General features: G+C 39.5%; 1 protein-coding gene and 1 long non-coding RNA gene across 14 annotated transcripts in view; one reads left to right on the top strand and one right to left on the bottom strand.

Annotated features, from left to right (window-relative positions):
• The window catches only part of LOC115570877 (RNA binding protein fox-1 homolog 3-like), a 1,044,539-nt gene that overhangs the window by 863,402 nt on the left and 168,660 nt on the right, over positions 1 to 12,477 (top strand). The window lies entirely within an intron of this gene.
• Positions 7,891 to 12,477, bottom strand: part of LOC115570890 (uncharacterized) — a 5,552-nt gene continuing 965 nt past the window's right edge. Inside the window, exons 3-4 of the long non-coding RNA XR_003981841.1 lie at positions 12,464 to 12,477; positions 7,891 to 8,199 (exon numbers count right to left, since the gene is read on the bottom strand). The exon at positions 12,464 to 12,477 is cut by the window's right edge and continues 66 nt beyond it. This is a non-coding gene — a long non-coding RNA (uncharacterized LOC115570890). The remainder of the gene's footprint in view (positions 8,200 to 12,463) is intronic.

Genomic DNA, 12,477 nt, shown 5'->3' with positions numbered 1-12,477 from the left:
TATAAATATTTTGGTCATTACATCACAGTTTTTTCAAAATTCGCAGGGGTTTGGGAGGCGTTTTCCCATTCATTCCTGTGGGGACCTCTTCATCTTTGTCTCTGTTACTTCTCCAGCGTGTGTATCTGAAGAATGCGTGTGTAGTGCGTGACGTACAGTGTGTGACATCATCTTTAGAGTGGGGAGCAGCTGGAAAATCTGGAGAAAGAATTCTCTTCAGCTGGATTTGGACCCCGCGTCTTTCATTTTACATAGACGATGCAGCCATTTTAAGCTCTTTCTGCTTTAAACTTTCCACCTTTTCAGTCTTTTTTCACCTTTTTAAGCTCTTTCATCCGTCTAACTCTACAGCTTTTTAGCCTTTTCAGATGTTCATCTTTCTGCCTTTTCAACTCCTTCAATCATTCCGCTTCATGTTCAGCTATGAAAATGTTAAACTTTTTAAACTCTTTCAGCCCTATCCAACTTTTCTGTATATCTGTGCAGTGAACACTGTTTTAGCACAAAGGTGACATCATCCAGTGTTTTGAAACCATTAGGGGAGTTTGTGCCCTCCACTGTGCGAGAAGCTGGAAGGTTTGTTCAGCTTCTTCCTGAACCTATTTCATTGCATCATGCCTCGTGTGCACATTTTCTTCAGCCAGTCCAGAGGCGGACCATCGACTCAGTCTTGTCTTCGGAATCATGCAGCAGGTCACACAGTTTTTCTGACTTCATCATACATTATTTCATACCGGCAATAGCAGTCCAAAGAATTATAAAGCAACGACTTCCTCAGCGGAAGGTGTTGATTAAGCATGCCCCGACGGCAGCATGCATCGACAGCAGCATGCCCCGACGCGCGTGGACTGCGACGGCCCGTTCATCGTGCTTGCAGCTTTAATTGTATTTGTTTTTAAATCTTTAAATGGTCTCGCCCCGCCTTACCTGAGCTGCTCCATCCCTACGCTCCTGCCCGGGACCTCAGGTCAGCTGACCAGCTGCTCCTGGAGGTACCGAGGTCTAAGCGGAAGCTCAGAGGGGAAAGGGCTTTTTCTACTGCCGGTCCCAAACTTTGGAATGTCCTCCCGCTCCATGTCAGACAAGCCCCCTCACTGTCCATTTTTAAAACGCATCTTAAAACCCATTTTTATTCCTCGGCTTTCAACCCAGCATGAGACTCTGCTCTTCTTTTAGTGTTTTAGTGTCTTATTGTTTTTATTGTTTTTATTGTTTTAACATTTTTATTGTTTTATTGTTTTTATTTTTTCCTATGTTTTATGTTTTATGTTTCTTTTCATGTACAGCACTTTGTTCCAGCTATGGCTGCTTAAAGCGCTTTATAAATAAAGTTGAGTTGGGTTGAGTTGATCATATTTGTATTTCAAGTATTTGGTTTGAATATTTCACTGGGTGTTGGTTGTTACAATAAGCATGAACTACTATGCTTGGGTGACACATTTTCAGCAGAAACGATTGTCATTGCACTGTATAATTTTCTCAGAAATTCTCAGGAATACTTTTAGCAAAGTATTCATGAACATCGTCTGGGTATCTTGGGAGGTGACAGAGGCCAAACAAATCATTAGTATTACAGTGCATCTGTATATGCATTTGTTCTTATTCAGTGGCCATCCCAACAGGTCTCCCCCACAGTCATCTGGTGGCTGCAGGGCTGCTGAATAGTGATGGCTCGGTCGCGAACGAATCAGTTCAAACGAACGACTCTTTAACGGGAATGAAATGAACTGATTCCCCGTTTCACTTTTCTCTCGTTCGTTTGTGTGTTCGTTCTTACAGAACAGCCGCTGTGTTGTTCACTGGTGAGGAGGACTGAGAGCCAGCCAATCGCATGCTGAGTCTAGGACACTGTTGTCCAATTTTAGCCAATGAGAAAAAAATGAAAAAAAAAAAAACAAACATTTAATTTCGTTCATAGCTCTCGTTCTCGTTCGTTCACTGATTCCTCTCCTGTTGTTCTTGTTCAGTCAGTCACTCGTTCTTGGCTAGCCGGCTTTAGCTGTTAGCTTCTAACTGTCGTGCGAGTAAAATCTCACGCCGTAAGACCTCCTTTGGGCAATCAGCCTTTTCTATAAAGGGTTCCCAGATGTGGAATACACTACCGACCGAAAATAAAACCCGAGACATTAAGATTTTTAATACAAATGTTAATGTCTGGCTGAAACAAAATCAGAGCTGTATGCATTTTTAATGGGTAGTGACTTGGTATGATTTTAGATGTATTGTACATTTTATTGTGTTGTTATGTAACTTTGATTTTTTTTTTTTTTTTTTTGATATACTATTATAATCCCAAATTGGGAAATTCCTTTTTCCACTCACATTACACACAGGTGCGCACACACAAACAGTGTAGAGGAGATGAGCGAAGGGGGCAGCCACACATGCTACGGCGCCCAATGAGCAGTGTTAGGGGTCGGTGCCTTGCTCAGGGGCACCTTGGCAATGCCCAGGATGTGAACAAGCACTCTCCAACTGCCAGTCCACATCATTCTTTCTTGGTCCCGGTGGGACTTGAACCGGCGACCTTCAAGTCCCCAAGCCAAGTCCCTACGGACTGAGCTATTGCCGCTATTGCCGCTGATGTCTTTCTTCTTACCTTCTTTCTTCTATTAAAAGCCTAACTAGGGACGGGAGTTGGAAACTAGCATTAGCTACAATCTCTGTACGCAGAACATGAGTTACATTGACTTGTTTGTAACGAGTGGAAGTGTTACTATGTTAACCTGCATTGTCCCTATCAAATAAACTAAATGAATTAATTAATTGTCTAAAAGTACACATAATGATGAAGTTGCAGCTATGTATTGGCCATGAACTACAGTGTTATGTTGACCGTTAGCACGCTCGTTTGAGAACGGGGGCTGAGAACTGTGCATTACACGATTCACTGCTCGTTCTCGCTCGTTCACTGATTCCTCTCCTGTTGTTCTCGTTCAGTCAGTCACTCTTTCTTGGCTAGCCGGCTTTAGCTGTTACCTGCCAACTGTTGTGTTGTCTAAAAGTACACATAATCATGAAGTTGCAGTTATGTATTTGCCATGAACTACAGTGTTATGTTGACCGTTAGCGCAATTGTTTGAAGACGAGGAGCTGAGAACTGTTTGTTACGTGATTCACTGCTGAACGACGTTGTACCGGAAGCGCGACTGAACAAACGAACAAACGAACTACATGAACGAGTCATCCTGCCGAACTGAGCGACGGGAACTGAATCTCGACATCAAACGATGAAATCCACCTCTACTGCTGAATCAACTACAGGTTTTTATCCTGCATTTTGTCAGCGTGTGTCCACAGACAGCTGGCGCATGCTCTCTAAACTCCAATCTAACTGTATAAACCTGGCTGGGCTGATAACACAAAGCAATAATCTGTTACTACACTGCCTTTTCATCCCCTAATATGCCGTGAAGAATTTTTCGTTTAGTAATTAGCTAAAATAGAGAAAGTCCATGAACCAGATGTCTCTATCATTTTGTTTATGTACTATGAAAGCAGGCTAAAAAAATAACAGAAATTATTAAATGTGCTTAAACACATTAAATGAACACAGTCTTTGTTTTCACGACTGACATACAAATGGTCCAATTCAGAATAATATACTTACAGTATATTCTCAAATTATAACTACTGATGCATTAATGTGTTCATAACTTTAGGGCTGCGGCAGGTAAAGGATGATCTAAATTTAATAACTGTATATACTGCTGGATGGCTTAACCTATAATAATATAATCTGGCTACAACTTTAGATGATTGATATAAGTAAGTAATGTACAGTAACCAATAGCGCTAACGCTAACCAAATGATTATACCCTTTTAAATAACTGTAGTGGGATACAAGGGTAATATTTGCCACTGAGATATTATGGGGTAGAAGAATGAGATTAAGGTTTAAATGGTATCTATGCTGTATATGTTTTTCTGAGGAAACCGCCATCTCATGGTGAGACCATGTGATTTAATTAATGGGTGTATCTACAGTGGAATTTAGACACACTCCCAGGAGGAGGGGGGACTCCCAACTGACTGGTAGACGCTGATAGCCAAAAGGCTGTTGGATGGGAGGAAACAACTGACTGTATAAAGCAGCCTACTCATCTGTTTCAAATCTGAAGAAGCAGCTTTACAGCTAATAACAGAGCAGATGTAAAGCTACTGTCTTTAAAAAAAAAAATAAAAATACTACTAAAGCAACCCCTTCTAACAGCTATGCGTAACTAAGATATTTTTAAACTAGATTGTTTCATACTAAAACTGTGTCTTAGACGTAAGGTATAGCTCAACAACTCTAGTGTAACGTGCAAACTAACTAAAATGTTGCCACAGAAAATGACTTTTTCACTTCCTGTTGCAAATCAGTGAAAGGGCTAACTACGGTGGCCGGGAGGTGCAAACCAAAATTACAAAATGTGAAACACTTTTACATATCATAAAACAAAATTACGTTACCGAAACAAATTTACATTTCAGAAAACAAATTAACATGATACAAAACACTTTTACAAACGCCGAGACAAATTTACATTTCAGAAAACAAATTAACATGATACAAAACACTTTTACAAACGCCGAGACAAATTTACAAGTGGTGAAACACTTTTACAAGTCCCAAAACAAATTTACAAATAACATCAACTGGAAAGGGAATGTACCAACTTGAACCGGAATTATACAACAAGTAGTTCCGACCAAGCAATCTGATTGGTCAACAAGACATTTTGACCGTGCTCAAATCAGCATGACAGCACGCCTGACTCATTACTCAAAATATTACTCTGCCAAGTCCGTGGCAATAGTGTATCCATCTCCATGGCAACATAGTAACTGTCAGAGCTGGAGCAAAAACATTTTTTTAAAAAAGTGAGGCTTGAAATTCAAACTTTCTGCCGTAAAATATGCAGAGGAAAAGTCGGGAGAAGCAGCCGCTAGACATTTCTCTGTCGACCCCAAGAGAGTGAGAGATTGGCGATAAAAAAAGAACGGAGCTGTCCGAGGAGGACAGCAACAGGGCCAGGCTGCCTGCTGGAGGGAGGAAGAAGGCTGGCGAGGAGCCTGAGATAAACATGCGGGGATGAGTTATCAGCAAACGGGCACGCCACCAGAGAGTGTCCCACAAAATGATCAGGGCGATGGAGAAACAAATGTACGCCACCGTGAGTGACAGCACAGATGATGAATTATCTGCGAGTGCTGGTCAGCTGAATCGTTTCCTCCGCCGCAACAACTTCAGCTGCAGAAAACAACTATTGCCCAGCAGGATGCCGGAGAATTAACCGAGAAGCTGGAGAAGTTTGTCACATTTTCATCGCGGATTTTTGAGAGGAAAGAATTAAACGCCTGTCCCAAATTGCCCCCTGGTCCCAAATAAACGCCTTGTCTGTTAAGTGATTGAAACAAATAAATGCCCTGGCTATCATTTATTTTCCTTTCGGTGTGAGAGACACTATTGTGGCCGCGGTGAAAACGTTTTATAAAAAATATAAAAGAAAAAAAAATCAACATCTTTGTTATAACTTGGGCGATAAAAATAAGCCTTTTCTGTTTATCTGTGCAGTATTGATTTAGTTCGGGAAATTCCGAGATCGCGATAAAACATTAACGTCAACTCAGAGTTCACTCTTCTGGGACTAGAAAAATCCTTTCTGTTGCTAGGTCGTTACAAAGGGTTGGATTATTTGATGGAGTGGTAAACTATGTTCCATTACACATATGAGTCAACTGACGTGACTGATTTTGTTTCAGTTATTAGTCAGACCCCATGTGTTTCCATGGAAATGCGACGCACACTCGCAAAAACCTTTAAAATTTGAGAGCAAATTGTCCATCAACATGGATATATTTTGATTATGCATTTTATTTGTGTTGGTATTAGTTGTATAATCGCAATATTACCCTTGAGGGTGTGCTTTAACGTAAATTGAGAACTTCAGTGCTGCTTGCGAGTTAGATCAATGGACCAGATATGCTGCAGCAGTGCATAAAATATTTTAATGAGGGACACTTGTACGCTGTAATTGTGGACATGATGTCATGTTTACACAGTGTTCACATCAGCTTGAGGTCTCTGAAAAGCAAACTGAATGGAGCCGAGTTATATCGCAGAAAGGATTACTCCTCTACTCCTGATGTGAACACCGTGTAAACATTACATCATGTCCACGATTACAACGTACACTGTAAAAAAAAAAAACTGTAAAAAAACGGTAAAAGCACTGGCAGCAAAGTTTCCAAACAGATACCGTAGAATTACAGTGAATAACCGTATCACAGAACTACATAGAATAACTGTAAAAATACAGGAGTACATATTACAGTCAAAATTAATTAAAATACAGTATAAAATAGTTTATAAATGCCGATTATACTGTATAATAACATACATATTATGTCAAAAAACATTAAAAATCAGATTCCTTTCAGGTTAATCTCTGTGATTTTACAGTATCCAAAAACTGTAAAAGAAACGGTAAAAGCACTGGCAGCAAAGTTTCCAAACGGATACCGTAAAATTACAGTAAATAACTGTATCACAGAACTACATACAATAACTGTAAAAAACGGAGTAGATTTTACAGTGAAAATTAATTAAAATACAGTATATCCTAGTTAATAAATGCCCATTATACTGTAAAATAACATATATTATGTTAAACCACATTAAAATAGATACCTTTCAGGTTAATCTCTGTAATTTCACGGTATAACTTATTTATTTAAGAAAACAGCCAAGTCTATCTACACTAATTTCATGTTAAAATTGTATTTTTCCCATGTACAATAACAAAGTTATAACGTATAAAAACAAACTACGTTCGTAAAACTAAAGGCAAATGTCTGAAAATTTACAGTATTAATCTGTCATTTTAGAGGATTAGTAGATTAAAAAAACAACCATTGGACAGTGGAAAAACAAGCTAAATACATTACAAATACATAAAAAATAGCTAAATTTAAGGCCAATCTCTGTAAATTAAGGGTATTTAGTAGTCATTTCATGAAACTGTCCTGTCCATTTACGTAATGGTAAAAAAACAATGACACAATGTATAAAGAAAATACATACCTTTAATCAAATAGGAATTTCTGCACATTTACAGTATTAGTTCTTTTAGAGAATTGGATGATGGAACACTGCACATCAAAATACATTAACAGGTATATTTAAAGATAATATCTGTAATTTTAGGGTTTTTAGGGTTTTTTAACAGTCATTTTAGTAAACTGAACCAATATTTTTACAAAAATAATAATTTGACAGAAAAACAGAAATAGTAAGTCATTACACATCAAAACAGCTAAGGCTGATTGTTTTTATATCAAAAGAAAAAAGGAATAGGAATATTTCAATATTTTTAACCCTGGGCCCAAATAGCATGTTTTCAGTCACGATCCCTCATGGTAGAAACCAGACTGCTCTGCCCATTCAATAACACTGTAAAGTCCCCTCCTATTCTACTGCATGGACATAAGCAAAAATCTATGATAAACTTTTTACCATGGAATTCAAATAGTTACATGATGTGGTATATATAAAATACATAAATTTCTGGCAGTGGATAGATGGACCATAGTTATTAACATAAAGCATTGCAGATTTTGCTATTTTCACGGGCCACGTTAACAATAAGTAAACACTACACCAGTTTTATCCTTCAAAGTGATATTCATAACTTTTGTGATGTACTATCCATACTGAAAGTCCAAAATATTGAGCAGCTTCTTCGGCAGTTGCTCCTGTGCTCTCCAAGTAATATTGACTAGACCTCCATATACATTAATTGCAGGGCAAAACTGGAAACAGAAACTCAGTGGATTCTGTTGAAAGTATCCAACTGCAAACTATGTCATCTATAAGTAACATCAGAATAAGAACTACTAACTACTACTACAATAGGAGTAATTTTGTGGCTTTTTTCTCAATACAGTGAATGTGTACTGGGAGCTAGATTCTGTTCCACAATTGTGAAGCACAGGAGCAGCTTATGAAGACAATCAACAATATTAGGACTTCAATCATGGCCATTAAACTGTGTTACTATTTCTTGCAAATGAAACAATTGTAAAAATCATGTTAGGATACATTCAATGTGGGCAATACATACTGTGCGTGAGAAACTGTTGTCAGATCATTTCAAACTGTCTGTTCACTTGCTTGGCTGCTGGGGCCTCCTTAAATACCTCCGATTGTCCATCTATGGAAAAAACAGGCATTTGTTTAGATAATCACTGTAAACCTTTTGGCATTTACAAACATTCATGTGAAACTGAAATCATCCTTTCTACTTTGAGTTGCTTTTTCCTTATCAGACATTACCAGAGTATATGCAGGAATCCTGAAGTTCAATACCTTTTTAAGACTTTTTAAAAGACATTCTCAAAATATTTTAAGACCTCATCGCCACTTCAAGCTTTAATCAGCAACACATCTTTAACTCACCAAACAGTTGTAGTTTGCAATTAAAGCTATAGAGCACAACCATACAACAGAACCAGATAAGCTGGGAAGAAACAAAGCTCAAAAGAATAAATAAAACCAATGGCAAGGATTGAACTGAGGAAGAACTGATATATGGAGAGAGAAATTTCCAAATAGTCAAATTTACAAGTGGAGTGATAAGGATTGCTCCAGACGTTGTCGTGTAGACAAAACATTTGGACAATATCACGGTTGAAGTTTTATCAATTAATGTTAGTCTTTTTCCTGATAAATCTGGATCTATAAAAGTGTCTTATTGGAAAATGAACAGCGCCCTCTGAAATCCCAATTGTGTAGAAGTAGAGCTAGAAAGGCTTATTTAACATTACTGGAATAAAGCTCAAAAGGAAGGAATTTTTGGAATAAACTGGGAACTCCTTAAATTTGTTTTAATGCAGTGTAATGCATGTGCTCTGCACGTGTGTTAGTCAAACAGACACACGACAGCAAATGGAGGAGAGTATGACTAGATTGAATTAACAGCAATAGCAACAACAGACCTGGCGAATGAGAGAAAACTTTTTAATTGTTTAAACATTTTAAATAAAAGAAATAATCATGTGACGAAGTATGGTATCATTACTTCAAGCCATGTATTGAATATGGAGAACAATTACTATATTGTGATATATACAGTTACCGTGATATAAAATTACTTAATAAGATTTTGGCCATATCACCCACCCCGCAGTCCAACTGTGGAAAATTCAATTGACTGCACATCATTTGTAAGGCTCACACCTGTCTAGATGAGGTCTCACAGCCGACAATGCATATCAGAGCAACAACCAAGCCATGAGGTGGAAAGAACTGCCTGTAGAGCTCAGAAATTGCGTCGAGGCACAGATCTGGAGAGGGCTACAAAAAAAAATTCTGCTTCACTGAAGGTTCCCTAGAGCACAGTGGCCTCCATAATTCTTAAATGGAAGAAGTTTGGAGGAACCAGGGCTCCCACTAGATCTGGCCGCCTAGCCCAATTGAGTAATCAGGGGAGAAGGGCCTTGGTAAGAGAAGTGACCAAGAACCTGATAGTCACTCTGGCTGAGCTCCAGAGATCCTGTGTGGAGATGGGAGAAACCTCCACAAGGTCAACCATCACTGCAGAAGATTTTGTTTGGAGCCCTTCCCCAGACCTATGACTCGATACAATACTGTTTTTGAGCTCTGCAGGCAGTTCTTTCTACCTCATGACTTGGTTTTTGCTCTGATGTGCATTGTCAGCTGTGAGACCCTTTATGGACAGGTGTGTGCCTTTCCAAATCATGTCAAATAAATTGAATTTAACTAATGAAGGTGTAGAAACATCTCAAAGATGACCAACATAAATGGAAGCAACATGAGCTACATTTCGGTAGTCATAGTAAAGGGTCTGAAAACTTAGTTCAATGTTATATTTTAGTTTCTAATGTTTTATAAATTTGCAAAAAAAAATTAAATTCTCTTTTCACTTTGTCATTATGGGGTATGGAGTTTAGATTGATGAGATTAAAAATGAATATAAATGATTTTAGCAAAAGGCTGCAACATACACTGCATGAAAAGTGGGATTTTCGGCCCCGTAAACGCCCGGAAATCTCCCTAATTTTCGGCAGTTAACGACAATTTACAGGCTGTGAACGTGGCGTTTGTCTGTGCCGAAAATTGTCTGAAACGAACCATGACATCAGTGGAGCGAAACCACGCCTGGCCAGAGAATGTGTGGGCTGGCTTGAATATCCTCACTCAGTATTGGATGAAACCACTACTCATAAACAAGCAAAATCACTCGTGATTGGTCACCCTGGGTCATTATAAATGTAAACCCCGGTGGGAATATATATATATATATCATGTTTATATAATTATATTTATATGATTTATTCATTCATTTATATTTATGGTATCATCAATGACATGAATGAATTTACTGAGGAAAGGAACATTTGCCAGGAAGGAGTTGCCCACACAACAAACGGGAAGCTCACAAGGGGCCCAAAATCCTACAGCACCGCGAAGTGTCTGTTTTTGCAGACGTCTGTGGTGCGCTGTCCTGTACTTCGGAATCGCCTCTCAGGTGACAGCAGTGTGGCACAGAGCTCGGTGAGCTCCCGGCTGCGAAAGGACGGAGGTCGCACAATTCATCAAAACACCCCGCCATCTTGTGCCGTCTTCCTCCTCAGACATCAGAACCATGGCAGCGAACTTCGAAAGGTCCACCTCATCCTCAGCTAGCACACTGTCTCGCTTCCAGCAGCTGTAAAAACAATCAATAAAGACGATCAGTACTGCGCATGGATACAACACATATTATTTGATAGAATAATAATCACATTATACAATAATCAATAAATCTTACCCTCTTTGTCCTCGATCGACTCCGAGCTGAACTCCTCACAGCGTCCGCCTGCGATGCAAGATCTGGTTGTTTGTTGTCCTGCGTACTGTCTCGTAATGTCTTACAGGCAGCTGGAAAACAATTAAAAAGACTGGTATGAATAAAGAAACGTAAGTCACAGTAAAATTAAGCGAGGGAGAAAACAGTAACAGTTACTTACACACAATGGCGTCATTATCGGCATCGTGTAAATCTGGACTTGCAGACGTGGCTCCGAGCTAACAGGAGGTCGCGGCCTTGTTATGAGGCGAGGTTAGTCTGTGAAAACAAAATGCTCGCAGCGATAAACCTCCGTGTCCCTCTGCGGCAGCGAAGCTCCGTCCGTCGGCGACATTCTTCGTGGCGACCCGGCAAAGCTTCTCCCGTCCGCGCAGACGTCCTCTCGACAATGGCCGGGCCGCTAGCCTAGCTTCTGCTAACGTTAGCTAGCTAAGCTCCTGCTAGCTAGCTTAGCCGAACTTGCTTCGTGTCCATTAAAACACAAACACTTCGACTGCGATGGAGAGTCCAACTCACACACTCACAGCACGTCGTCCGACAACAGTTCACAGTCTGTTAGTGATAAAACACGACACTGACGACACACACAGTCCACTGTCAGCTGCTCGACGCCATTAACTCTCCGTTCCTACTTCCTCGTCACTCACGCTCCGGTCTACCCGGAAGTGTAAAAACTCTTAAAGGTCATGAGCTCTCACACGCAATAAGAATTACTTTTCAACTGCTTTTAAAACATTCAGAACCCATGAAATTATAGAACTACTTTTTTTTACATTTTAATATCTTGGTTATCTCAAAATATTTCATGCAAATTTTAACTTCTTAACAACTGGCGTTTTATCTTTAACTTGTTCCCAGGAGAGAGAGAGAGAGAGAGAAAAGAATAAATAATCTTTTTTACATAACATTGGCCATTGCTAATGACATACACACTAATTAGCATACTTTCATTAAATAAATCCATTCAAGCTCAAATATAAGGGTCTATAATTAGGCTATACTGAGCCTGATCTATTTATACCAGAGATTTTCTTAAAATGAAGTTAACACCTCTCTTAGAAAAAGGTCACCTGGGGTAAAACTCCCCCTGCAACCCTGATTTGCATTTGTATAGCTCACAGCATTTTCATTTACATGTTAAAGCCTCCCCTAGAATCAGGGGGAGGGGGGTCATTTGGGGACAACTGCCAAGCAAGGCCCACGTCAATTTCCGACAATTTACGTCAGTTTTCGGTGTTGCCTGCAAATTGCCGCGTGCAGCCGCAAACCTGAAATTCCACGTCAATCTACAGTGCCGCATACTGACGAAAATCCCACTTTTCATGCAGTGATAACAATGTGAAAAACTGAAGGGGTCGGAATATTTTCTGAACCCATTGTATCTATTTTACAAGCTAACCAGAGCCATGCAGACACATCAAGGGAACATTTTAAAAAGGGGCACGTGGAGGAATATTACACTAATACCACACACCAACATAATTTACAGCACAACCAAACCATATCTCAGTATATCATTGCCCCCTACCTGATGTAACTGGAGAGGGACTATGATTCGTTTTCTTTGTGTGTGTGTGTGTGTGTGTGTGTATGTGTGTACACTCACTTTGGCTGCGCAAG

Source organism: Sparus aurata, chromosome 20, assembly GCF_900880675.1.
Source record: "Sparus aurata chromosome 20, fSpaAur1.1, whole genome shotgun sequence".
Lineage (NCBI taxonomy): Eukaryota > Metazoa > Chordata > Actinopteri > Spariformes > Sparidae > Sparus > Sparus aurata.
Note: the sequence above shows the minus strand (reverse complement) of the source record. Positions and strands in the feature narration are given on the sequence as shown.